Source organism: Somniosus microcephalus, chromosome 9 (genome assembly GCF_052327205.1).
Source record: "Somniosus microcephalus isolate GS21.2 chromosome 9, FLI_Smic_1.0, whole genome shotgun sequence".
NCBI classification, from domain to species: domain Eukaryota; kingdom Metazoa; phylum Chordata; class Chondrichthyes; order Squaliformes; family Somniosidae; genus Somniosus; species Somniosus microcephalus.
The window spans coordinates 130,673,811-130,688,585 of record NC_140995.1 but is presented as its reverse complement, the minus strand read 5'-3'; positions in this window follow the sequence as shown (position 1 = coordinate 130,688,585).

The window sequence follows — 14,775 nt, the reverse complement described above, 5'->3', positions numbered from 1 at the left end:
AAACAGTGTGAACATTCCCGGGTTCAGACAACACACAGTGTGAACATTCCCGGGTTCAGACAACACACAGTGTGAACATTCCCAGGACCAGACAACACACAGTGTGAATACACCCGGGTTCAGGCAACACACAGGGTGAACATTCCCGGGTTCAGACAACGCACAGTGTGAACACTCTCGGGTTCACACAACACACAGTGTGAACATTCCCGGGTTCACACAACACACAGAGTGAACACTCCCAGGTTCAGGCAACACAAAGTGTGAACATTCCCGGGATCAGACAACACACAGTGTGAATACTCCCGGGTTCAGACAACACACAGTGTGAACATTCCCAGGTTCGGACAATGCACAGTATGAACATTCCCGGGATCACACAACACACAGTGTGAACATTACCGTGTTCAGACAACGCACAGTGTGAACAATCCCGGGTTCAGACAACGCACAGTGTGAACATTCCCGGGTTCAGGCAACGCACAGTGTGAACATTCCCGGGTTCAGACAACACACAATGTGAACACTCGCTGGTTCAAACAACACACAGTGTGAACATTCCCGGGTTCAGACAACGCACAGTGTGAACAATCCCGGGTTCTGACAACGCACAGTGTGAACATTCCCGGGTTCAGGCAACGCACAGTGTGAACATTCCCGGGTTCAGACAACACACAGTGTGAACATTCCTTGGTTCAGACAATGCACAGTGTGAACATTCCTGGGTTCAGACAACACACAGTGTGAACATTCCCGGGTTCGGACAACAGTCAGTGTGAACATTCCCGGTTTTGGACAACACACAGAGTGAACATTCCCAGGTTCAGACAACACACAGTGTGAACATTCCCGGGTTCACACAACACACAGTGTGAACATTCCCGGGTTCAGACAACACACAGTGTGAACATTCCCGGGCGCACACAACACACAGTGTGAACATTCCCGTGTCCAGACAACACACAGTGTGAACATTCCCGGGTTCGGACAACAGACAGTGTGAACATTCCTGGGTTCGGACAACACACAGTGTGAACATTTCCAGGTTCAGACAACACACAGTGTGAACATTCCCGGGTTCAGACAACACACAGTGTGAACATTCCCGGGTTCATACAACACACAGTGTGAACATTCCCGGGTTCAGACAAAACACAGTGTGAACATTCACGGGTTCACACGACACACAGTGTGAACATTCCCGGGTCCAGGCAACACACAGTGTGAACATTCCCGGGTTCAGACAACACACAGTGTGAACATTCCCAGGATCAGACAACACACAGTGTGAATACACCCGGGTTCAGGCAACACACAGGGTGAACATTCCCGGGTTCAGACAACGCACAGTGTGAACACTCCCGGGTTCACACAACACACAGTGTGAACATTCCCGGGTTCAGACAACAGACAGAGTGAACACTCCCAGGTTCAGGCAACACAAAGTGTGAACATTCCCCGGATGAGACAACACACAGTGTGAATACTCCCGGGTTCAGACAACACACAGTGTGAACATTCCCGGGTTCGGACAATGCACAGTATGAACATTCCCGAGATCACACAACACACAGTTGGAACATTGCCGGGTTCAGACAACACACAGTGTGTACATTCCCGGGTTCAGACAACGCACAGTGAGAACATTCCCGGGTTCAGACAACACACAGTGTGAAAATTCCTGGGTTCACAACACATAGTGTGAACACTCCCGGGTTCAGACAACACACAGTGTGAACATTCCCGGGTTCAGACTACACACAGTGTGAGTATTCCCGGGTTCAGCCAACACACAATGTGAACATTCCCGGGTTCAGACAACACACAGTGTGAACACTCCCGGGTTCAGGCAACACAGTGTGTGAACATTCCCGGGTTCAGACAACACACAGTGTGAACATTCCACGGATCAGACAAAACACAGTGTGAACTTTCCCTGGTTCAGACAACACAGTGTGAACACTCGCGGGTTCAGACAATACACAGTGTGAACATTCCCGGGTTCGGACAACGCAGAGTGTGAACATTCCCAGTTTCAGATAACATACAGTGTGAACATTCCCGGGTTCGGACAACAGACAGTGTGAACATTCCCGGGCTCGGACAACAAACGGTGTGAACATTCCCGGGTTCAGACAACACACAGTGTGAACATTCCCGGGTTCAGAAAACACACAGTGTGAACATTCCCGAGTTCACACAACACACAGTGTGAACATTCCCGGGTTCAGACAACACACACTGTGAACATTCCCGGGTTTACACGACACACAGCGTGACCATTCCCGGGTTCACACAAAACACAGTGTGAACATTCCCGGGATCAGACTACACACAGTGTGAATACACTCGGGTTCAGCCAACACACAGTGTGAACATTCCCGGGTTCACACAACACACAGTGTGAACATTCCCGGGTTCAGACAACACACAGTGTGAACATTCCCGGGCGCACACGACACACAGTGTGAACATTCCCGCGTCCAGACAACACACAGTGTGAACATTCCCGTGTCCAGACAACACACAGTGTGAACATTCCCGGGTTCGGACAACAGACAGTGTGAACATTCCTGGGTTCGGACAACACACAGTGTGAACATTTCCAGGTTCAGACAACACACAGTGTGAACATTCCCGGGTTCAGACAACACACAGTGTGAACATTCCCGGGTTCATACAACACACAGTGTGAACATTCCCGGGTTCAGACAAAACACAGTGTGAACATTCACGGGTTCACACGACACACAGTGTGAACATTCCCGGGTCCAGGCAACACACAGTGTGAACATTCCCGGGTTCAGACAACACACAGTGTGAACATTCCCAGGATCAGACAACACACAGTGTGAATACACCCGGGTTCAGGCAACACACAGGGTGAACATTCCCGGGTTCAGACAACGCACAGTGTGAACACTCCCGGGTTCACACAACACACAGTGTGAACATTCCCGGGTTCAGACAACAGACAGAGTGAACACTCCCAGGTTCAGGCAACACAAAGTGTGAACATTCCCCGGATGAGACAACACACAGTGTGAATACTCCCGGGTTCAGACAACACACAGTGTGAACATTCCCGGGTTCGGACAATGCACAGTATGAACATTCCCGAGATCACACAACACACAGTTGGAACATTGCCGGGTTCAGACAACACACAGTGTGTACATTCCCGGGTTCAGACAACGCACAGTGAGAACATTCCCGGGTTCAGACAACACACAGTGTGAAAATTCCTGGGTTCACAACACATAGTGTGAACACTCCCGGGTTCAGACAACACACAGTGTGAACATTCCCGGGTTCAGACTACACACAGTGTGAGTATTCCCGGGTTCAGCCAACACACAATGTGAACATTCCCGGGTTCAGACAACACACAGTGTGAACACTCCCGGGTTCAGGCAACACAGTGTGTGAACATTCCCGGGTTCAGACAACACACAGTGTGAACATTCCACGGATCAGACAAAACACAGTGTGAACTTTCCCTGGTTCAGACAACACAGTGTGAACACTCGCGGGTTCAGACAATACACAGTGTGAACATTCCCGGGTTCGGACAACGCAGAGTGTGAACATTCCCAGTTTCAGATAACATACAGTGTGAACATTCCCGGGTTCGGACAACAGACAGTGTGAACATTCCCGGGCTCGGACAACAAACGGTGTGAACATTCCCGGGTTCAGACAACACACAGTGTGAACATTCCCGGGTTCAGAAAACACACAGTGTGAACATTCCCGAGTTCACACAACACACAGTGTGAACATTCCCGGGTTCAGACAACACACACTGTGAACATTCCCGGGTTTACACGACACACAGCGTGACCATTCCCGGGTTCACACAAAACACAGTGTGAACATTCCCGGGATCAGACTACACACAGTGTGAATACACTCGGGTTCAGCCAACACACAGTGTGAACATTCCCGGGTTCAGACAACGCACAGTGTGAACACTCCCGGGTTCACACAACACACAGTGTGACGATTCCCGGGTTCACACAACACACAGTGTGAACATTCCCGGGTTCAGACAACACACAGTGTGAATACTCCCGGGTTCAGACAACACACAGTGTGAACATTCCCGGGTTCAGACAACACACAGTGTGAACATTCCTGGTTTCAGACAACACACAGTGTGAACACACCCGGGTTCAGACAAAACACAGTGTGAACACTCCCGGGTTCAGACAACACTTAGTGTGAACACTCGCGGCTTCAGACAACACACAGTGTGAACATTACCGTGTTCATACAATGCACAGTGTGAACATTCCCGGGTTCGGACAACACACAGTGTGAACATTCCCGGGTTCGGACAATGCACAGTATGAACATTCCCGGTATCACACAACACACAGTGTTAACATTCCCGGGTTCAGACAACACACAGTGTAAACATTCCCGGGTTCAGACAACACACAGTGTGAACATTCGCGGTATCAGACGACATACAGTGTGAACATTCCCGGGTTCAGACAACACACAATGTGAACATTCGCTGGTTCAGACAACACACAGTGTGAACATTCCCGGGTTCAGACAACGCACAGTGTGAACATTCCCGGGTTCAGCCAACGCACAATGTGAACATTCCCGGGTTCAGACAACACAGAGTGTGAACATTCCTGGGTTCAGACAATGCACAGTGTGAACATTCCCGGTTTCAGACAACACACAGTGTGAACATTCCCGGGCGCACACGTCACACAGTGTGAACATTCCCGGTTTCAGCCAACACACACTGTGAACATTCCCGGGTTCAGACTACAAACAGTGTGAACATTCCCGGTCTCAGCCAACACACAGTGTGAACATTCCCGGGTTCAAACAACACACAGTGTGAACACTCCTGGGTTCAGGCAACACAGAGTGTGAACATTCCCGGGATCAGACAACACACAGTGTGAACATTCCACGGATCAGACAACACACAGTGTGAACTTTCCCGGGTTCAGAAAAAAAACAAGGTGAACACTCGCGGGTTCAGACAACAGACAGTGTGAACATTCCCGGATTCAGACAAAGCACAGTGTGAACAATCCCGGGTTCAGACAACGCACAGTGTGGACATTCCCGGGTTTAGGCTACGCACAGTGTGAACATTCCCCGGTTCAGACAATACACAGTGTGAACATTCCCGGGTTCGGACAACTCACAGTGTGAACATTCCCGGGTTCAGACAACACACAGTGTGAACATTCCCGAGTTCACACAAGGCACAGTGTGAACACTCCTGGGTTCACACAACACACAGTGTGAACATATCCGGGTTCAGACAATGCACAGTGTGAACACTCCCGGGTTCACACAACACACAGTGTGATCGTTCCCGGGTTCAGACAAAACACAGTGTGCATACTCCCGGGGTCAGACAACACACAGTGTGAACATTCCCGGGTTCAGACAACGCACAGTGTGAACATTCCTGGGTTCAGACAACACTTAGTGTGAACACTCGCGGGTTCAGACAACACACAGTGTGAACATTACCGTGTTCGGACAATGCACAGTGTGAACATTCCCCGGTTCAGACAACACACAGTGTGAACATTCCCGGGTTCAGACAACACACAGTGTGAACATTCCCGGGTTCGGACAACACACAGTGTGAACATTCCCGGGTTCGGACAACGCACAGTATGAACATTCCCAGTATCACACAACACACAGTGTTATCATTCCCGGGTTCAACCAACACACAGTGTAAACATTCCCGGGTTCAGACAACACACAGTGTGAACCTTCGCAGTGTCAGACAACATACAGTGTGAACATTCCCGGGTTCAGACAACACACAATGTGAACACTCGCTGGTTCAAACAACACACAGTGTGAACATTCCCGGGTTCAGACAACGCACAGTGTGAACAATCCCGGGTTCAGACAACGCACAGTGTGAACATTCCCGGGTTCAGGCAACGCACAGTGTGAACATTCCCGGGTTCAGACAACACACAGTGTGAACATTCCTGGGTTCAGACAACACACAGTGTGAACATTCCCGGGTTCGGACAACAGACAGTGTGAACATTCCCAGTTTCGGACAACACACAGAGTGAACATTCCCAGGTTCAGACAACACACAGTGTGAACATTCCCTGGTTCACACAACACACAGTGTGAACAATCCCGGGTTCAGGCAACGCACAGTGTGAACATTCCCGGGTTCAGGCAACGCACAGTGTGAACATTCCCGGGTTCAGACAACACACAATGTGAACACTCGCTGGTTCAAACAACACACAGTGTGAACATTCCCGGGTTCAGACAACGCACAGTGTGAACAATCCCGGGTTCAGACAACGCACAGTGTGAACATTCCCGGGTTCAGGCAACGCACAGTGTGAACATTCCCGGGTTCAGACAACACACAGTGTGAACATTCCTGGGTTCAGACAATGCACAGTGTGAACATTCCTGGGTTCAGACAACACACAGTGTGAACATTCCCGGGTTCGGACAACAGACAGTGTGAACATTCCCGGTTTTGGACAACACACAGAGTGAACATTCCCAGGTTCAGACAACACACAGTGTGAACATTCCCGGGTTCACACAACACACAGTGTGAACATTCCCGGGTTCAGACAACACACAGTGTGAACAGTCCCGGGCACACACGACACACAGTGTGAACATTCCCGCGTCCAGACAACACACAGTGTGAACATTCCTGGGTTCAGACAACACACAGTGTGAACATTCCCAGGTTCAGTCAACGCACAGTGTGACCATTCCTGGTTTCAGACAACACACAGTGTGAACATTCCCGGGTTCAGTCAATGCACAGTGTGACCATTCCTGGTTTCAGACAAAACACAGTGTGAACATTCCCGGGTTCGGACAACAGACAGTGTGAACATTCCTGGGTTCGGACAACACACAGTGTGAACATTTCCAGGTTCAGACAACACACAGTGTGAACATTCCCGGGTTCAGACAACACACAGTGTGAACATTCCCGGGTTCATACAACACACAGTGTGAACATTCCCGGGTTCAGACAAAACACAGTGTGAACATTCACGGGTTCACACGACACACAGTGTGAACATTCCCGGGTCCAGGCAACACACAGTGTGAACATTCCCGGGTTCAGACAACACACAGTGTGAACATTCCCAGGATCAGACATCACACAGTGTGAATACACCCGGGTTCAGGCAACACACAGGGTGAACATTCCCGGGTTCAGACAACGCACAGTGTGAACACTCCCGGGTTCACACAACACACAGTGTGAACATTCCTGGGTTCAGACAACAGACAGAGTGAACACTCCCAGGTTCAGGCAAAACAAAGTGTGAACATTCCCCGGATGAGACAACACAGAGTGTGAATACTCCCGGGTTCAGACAACACACAGTGTGAACATTCCCGGGTTCGGACAATGCACAGTATGAACATTCCCGAGATCACACAACACACAGTGGGAACATTGCCGGGTTCAGACAACACACAGTGTGTACATTCCCGGGTTCAGACAATGCACAGTGAGAACATTCCCGGGTTCAGACAACACACAGTGTGAAAATTCCTGGGTTCACAACACATAGTGTGAACACTCCCGGGTTCAGACAACACACAGTGTGAACATTCCCGGGTTCAGACTACACACAGTGTGAGCATTCCCGGGTTCAGCCAACACACAATGTGAACATTTCCGGGTTCAGACAACACACAGTGTGAACACTCCCGGGTTCAGGCAACACAGAGTGTGAACATTCCCGGGTTCAGACAACACACAGTGTGAACATTCCACGGATCAGACAAAACACAGTGTGAACTTTCCCTGGTTCAGACAACACAGTGTGAACACTCGCGGGTTCAGACAATACACAGTGTGAACATTCCCGGGTTCGGACAACGCAGAGTGTGAACATTCCCATTTTCAGACAACATACAGTGTGAACATTCCCGGCTTCGGACAACAGACAGTGTGAACATTCCCGGGCTCGGACAACAAACGGTGTGAACATTCCCGGGTTCAGACAACACACAGTGTGAACATTCCCGGGTTCAGAAAACACACAGTGTGAACATTCCCGAGTTCCACAACACACAGTGTGAACATTCCCGGTTTCAGACAACACACTGTGTGAACATTCCCGGGCGCACACGACACACAGTGTGAACATTCCTGGGTCCAGACAACACACTGTGTGAACATTCCTGGGTTCAGACAACACACAGTGTGAACATTCCCGGGTTCAGACTAAAAACCGTGTGAACATTCCCGGGTTCAGCCAACACACAGTGTGAACATTCCCGGGTTCAGACAACACACAGTGTGAACACTCCCGGGTTCAGGCAACACAGAGTGTGAACATTCCCGGGTTCAGACAACACACAGTGTGAACATTCCATGGATCAGACAACACACAGTGTGAACTTTGCCGGGTTCAGACAAAACACAGTGTGAACACTCGCGGGTTCTGACAACAGACAGTGTGAACATTCCCGGGTTCAGACTAAGCACAGTGTGAACAATCCCGGGTTCAGACAACGCACAGTGTGGACATTCCCGGGTTCAGACAGCACACAGTGTGAACATTACCGTGTTCGGACAATGCACAGTGTGAACATTCCCCGGTTCAGACAACACACAGTGTGAACATTCCTAGTTTCGGACAACACACAGTGTGAACATTCGTGGTATCAGACAACATACAGTGTGAACATTCCTGGGTTCAGACAACACACAATGTGAACACTCGCTGGTTCAAACAACACACAGTGTGAACATTCCCGGGTTCAGACAACGCACAGTGTGAACAATCCCGGGTTCAGACAACGCACAGTGTTAACATTCCCGGGTTCAGGCAACGCACAGTGTGAACATTCCCGGGTTCAGACAACACACAGTGTGAACATTCCTGGTTTCGGACAATGCACAGTGTGAACATTCCTGGGTTCAGACAACACACAGTGTGAACATTCCCGGGTTCGGACAACAGACAGTGTGAACATTCCCGGTTTCGGACAACACACAGAGTGAACATTCCCAGGTTCAGACAACACACAGTGTGAACATTCCCGGGTTCACACAACACACAGTGTGAACATTCCCGGGTTCAGACAACACACAGTGTGAACATTCCCGGGCGCACACGACACACAGTGTGAACATTCCCGCGTCCAGACAACACACAGTGTGAACATTCTTGGGTTCAGACAACACACAGTGTGAACATTCCCGGGTTCAGTCAACGCACAGTGTGACCATTCCTGGTTTCAGACAACACACAGTGTGAACATTCCCGGGTTCGGACAACAGACAGTGTGAACATTCCTGGGTTCGGACAACACACAGTGTGAACATTCCTAGGTTCAGACAACACAAAGTGTGAACATTCCCGGGTTCATACAACAAACAGTGTGAACATTCCCGGGTTCAGACAACACACAGTGTGAACATTCCCGGGTTCAGACAACACACAGTGTGAACATTCCCAGGACCAGACAACACACAGTGTGAATACACCCGGGTTCAGGCAACACACAGGGTGAACATTCCCGGGTTCAGACAACGCACAGTGTGAACACTCTCGGGTTCACACAACACACAGTGTGAACATTCCCGGGTTCACACAACACACAGAGTGAACACCCCCAGGTTCAGGCAACACAAAGTGTGAACATTCCCGGGATCAGACAACACACAGTGTGAATACTCCCGGGTTCAGACAACGCACAGTGTGAACAATCCCGGGTTCAGACAACGCACAGTGTGAACATTCCCGGGTTCAGGCAACGCACAGTGTGAACATTCCCGGGTTCAGACAACACACAATGTGAACACTCGCTGGTTCAAACAACACACAGTGTGAACATTCCCAGGTTCGGACAATGCACAGTATGAACATTCCCGGGATCACACAACACACAGTGTGAACATTACCGGGTTCAGACAACGCACAGTGTGAACAATCCCGGGTTCAGACAACGCACAGTGTGAACATTCCCGGGTTCAGGCAACGCACAGTGTGAACATTCCCGGGTTCAGACAACACACAATGTGAACACTCGCTGGTTCAAACAACACACAGTGCGAACATTCCCGGGTTCAGACAACGCACAGTGTGAACAATCCCGGGTTCAGACAACGCACAGTGTGAACATTCCCGGGTTCAGGCAACGCACAGTGTGAACATTCCCGGGTTCAGACAACACACAGTGTGAACATTCCTGGGTTCAGACAATGCACAGTGTGAACATTCCTGGGTTCAGACAACACACAGTGTGAACATTCCCGGGTTCGGACAACAGACAGTGTGAACATTCCCGGGTTCACACAACACACAGTGTGAACATTCCCGGGTTCAGACAACACACAGTGTGAACATTCCCGGGCGCACACGACACACAGTGTGAACATTCCCGCGTCCAGACAACACACAGTGTGAACATTCCTGGGTTCAGACAACACACAGTGTGAACATTCCCAGGTTCAGTCAACGCACAGTGTGACCATTCCTGTTTTCAGACAACACACAGTGTGAACATTCCCGGGTTCGGACAACAGACAGTGTGAACATTCCTGGGTTCGGACAACACACAGTGTGAACATTTCCAGGTTCAGACAACACACAGTGTGAACATTCCCGGGTTCAGACAACACACAGTGTGAACATTCCCGGGTTCATACAACACACAGTGTGAACATTCCCGGGTTCAGACAAAACACAGTGTGAACATTCACGGGTTCACACGACACACAGTGTGAACATTCCCGGGTCCAGGCAACACACAGTGTGAACATTCCCAGGATCAGACAACACACAGTGTGAATACACCCGGGTTCAGGCAACACACAGGGTGAACATTCCCGGGTTCAGACAACGCACAGTGTGAACACTCCCGGGTTCACACAACACACAGTGTGAACATTCCCGGGTTCAGACAACAGACAGAGTGAACACTCCCAGGTTCAGGCAACACAAAGTGTGAACATTCCCCAGATGAGACAACACACAGTGTGAATACTCCCGGGTTCAGACAACAAAAAGTGTGAACATTCCCGGGTTCGGACAATGCACAGTATGAACATTCCCGAGATCACACAACACACAGTGGGAACATTGCCGGGTTCAGACAACACACAGTGTGTACATTCCTGGGTTCAGACAACGCACAGTGAGAACATTCCCGGGTTCAGACAACACACAGTGTGAAAATTCCTGGGTTCACAACACATAGTGTGAACACTCCCGGGTTCAGACAACACACAGTGTGAACATTCCCGGGTTCAGACTACACACAGTGTGAGTATTCCCGGGTTCAGCCAACACACAATGTGAACATTCCCGGGTTCAGACAACACACAGTGTGGACACTCCCGGGTTCAGGCAACACAGAGTGTGAACATTCCCGGGTTCAGACAACACACAGTGTGAACATTCCACGGATCAGACAAAACACAGTGTGAACTTTCCCTGGTTCAGACAACACAGTGTGAACACTCGCGGGTTCAGACAATACACAGTGTGAACATTCCCGGGTTCGGACAACGCAGAGTGTGAACATTCCCAGTTTCAGACAACATACAGTGTGAACATTCCCGGGTTCGGACAACAGACAGTGTGAACATTCCCGGGCTCGGACAACAAACGGTGTGAACATTCCCGGGTTCAGACAACACACAGTGTGAACATTCCCGGGTTCAGAAAACACACAGTGTGAACATTCCCGAGTTCACACAACACACAGTGTGAACATTCCCGGGTTCAGACAACACACACTGTGAACATTCCCGGGTTCACACGACACACAGCGTGACCATTCCCGGGTTCAGACTTCACACAGTGTGAACACTCCCGGTTTCAGACAAAACACAGTGTGAACATTCCCGGGATCAGACTACACACAGTGTGAATACATTCGGGTTCAGACAACACACAGTGTGAACATTCCCGGGTTCAGACAACGCACAGTGTGAACACTCCCGGGTTCACACAACACACAGTGTGATGATTCCCGGGTTCACACAACACACAGTGTGAACATTCCCGGGTTCAGACAACACACAGTGTGAATACTCCCGGGTTCAGACAACACACAGTGTGAACATTCCCGGGTTCAGACAACACACAGTGTGAACATTCCTGGTTTCAGACAACACACAGTGTGAACACTCCCGGGTTCAGACAAAACACAGTGTGAACACTCCCGGGTTCAGACAACACTTAGTGTGAACACTCGCGGCTTCAGACAACACACAGTGTGAACATTACCGTGTTCATACAATGCACAGTGTGAACATTCCCGGGTTCGGACAACACACAGTGTGAACATTCCCGGGTTCGGACAATGCACAGTATGAACATTCCCGGTATCACACAACACACAGTGTTAACATTCCCGGGTTCAGACAACACACAGTGTAAACATTCCCGGGTTCAGACAACACACAGTGTGAACATTCGCGGTATCAGACGACATACAGTGTGAACATTCCCGGGTTCAGACAACACACAATGTGAACATTCGCTGGTTCAGACAACACACAGTGTGAACATTCCCGGGTTCAGACAACGCACAGTGTGAACATTCCCGGGTTCAGCCAACGCACAATGTGAACATTCCCGGGTTCAGACAACACAGAGTGTGAACATTCCTGGGTTCAGACAATGCACAGTGTGAACATTCCTGGGTTCAGACAACACACAGTGTGAACATTCCCGGTTTCACACAACACACAGTGTGAACATTCCCGGTTTCAGACAACACACAGTGTGCACATTCCCGGGCGCACACGTCACACAGTGTGAACATTCCCGGTTTCAGCCAACACACACTGTGAACATTCCCGGGTTCAGACTACAAACAGTGTGAACATTCCCGGTCTCAGCCAACACACAGTGTGAACATTCCCGGGTTCAAACAACACACAGTGTGAACACTCCTGGGTTCAGGCAACACAGAGTGTGAACATTCCCGGGATCAGACAACACACAGTGTGAACATTCCACGGATCAGACAACACACAGTGTGAACTTTCCCGGGTTCAGAAAAAAAACAGAGTGAACACTCGCGGGTTCAGACAACAGATAGTGTGAACATTCCCGGATTCAGACAAAGCACAGTGTGAACAATCCCGGGTTCAGACAACGCACAGTGTGGACATTCCCGGGTTTAGGCTACGCACAGTGTGAACATTCCCCGGTTCAGACAATACACAGTGTGAACATTCCCGGGTTCAGACAACACACAGTGTGAACATTCCCGAGTTCACACAAGGCACAGTGTGAACACTCCTGGGTTCACACAACACACAGTGTGAACATATCCGGGTTCAGACAATGCACAGTGTGAACACTCCCGGGTTCACACAATACACAGAGTGATCGTTCCCGGGTTCAGACAAAACACAGTGTGAATACTCCCGGGGTCAGACAACACACAGTGTGAACATTCCCGGGTTCAGACAACGCACAGTGTGAACATTCCTGGGTTCAGACAACACTTAGTGTGAACACTCGCGTGTTCAGACAACACACAGTGTGAACATTACCGTGTTCGGACAATGCACAGTGTGAACATTCCCCGGTTCAGACAACACACAGTGTGAACATTCCCGGGTTCAGACTACACACAGTGTGAACATTCCCGGGTTCGGACAACACACAGTGTGAACATTCCCGGGTTCGGACAACGCACAGTATGAACATTCCCAGTATCACACAACACACAGTGTTATCATTCCCGGGTTCAACCAACACACAGTGTAAACATTCCCGGGTTCAGACAACACACAGTGTGATCCTTCGCAGTGTCAGACAACATACAGTGTGAACATTCCCGGGTTCAGACAACACACAATGTGAACACTCGCTGGTTCAAACAACACACAGTGTGAACATTCCCGGGTTCAGACAACGCACAGTGTGAACAATCCCGGGTTCAGACAACGCACAGTGTGAACATTCCCGGGTTCAGGCAACGCACAGTGTGAACATTCCCGGGTTCAGACAACACACAGTGTGAACATTCCTGGGTTCAGACAACACACAGTGTGAACATTCCCGGGTTCGGACAACAGACAGTGTGAACATTCCCAGTTTCGGACAACACACAGAGTGAACATTCCCAGGTTCAGACAACACACAGTGTGAACATTCCCTGGTTCACACAACACACAGTGTGAACAATCCCGGGTTCAGGCAACGCACAGTGTGAACATTCCCGGGTTCAGGCAACGCACAGTGTGAACATTCCCGGGTTCAGACAACACACAATGTGAACACTCGCTGGTTCAAACAACACACAGTGTGAACATTCCCGGGTTCAGACAACGCACAGTGTGAACAATCCCGGGTTCAGTCAACGCACAGTGTGAACATTCCCGGGTTCAGGCAACGCACAGTGTGAACATTCCCGGGTTCAGACAACACACAGTGTGAACATTCCTGGGTTCAGACAATGCACAGTGTGAACATTCCTGGGTTCAGACAACACACAGTGTGAACATTCCCGGGTTCGGACAACAGACAGTGTGAACATTCCCGGTTTTGGACAACACACAGAGTGAACATTCCCAGGTTCAGACAACACACAGTGTGAACATTCCCGGGTTCACACAACACACAGTGTGAACATTCCCGGGTTCAGACAACACACAGTGTGAACATTCCCGGGCGCACACGACACACAGTGTGAACATTCCCGTGTCCAGACAACACACAGTGTGAACATTCCTGGGTTCAGACAACACACAGTGTGAACATTCCCAGGTTCAGTCAACGCACAGTG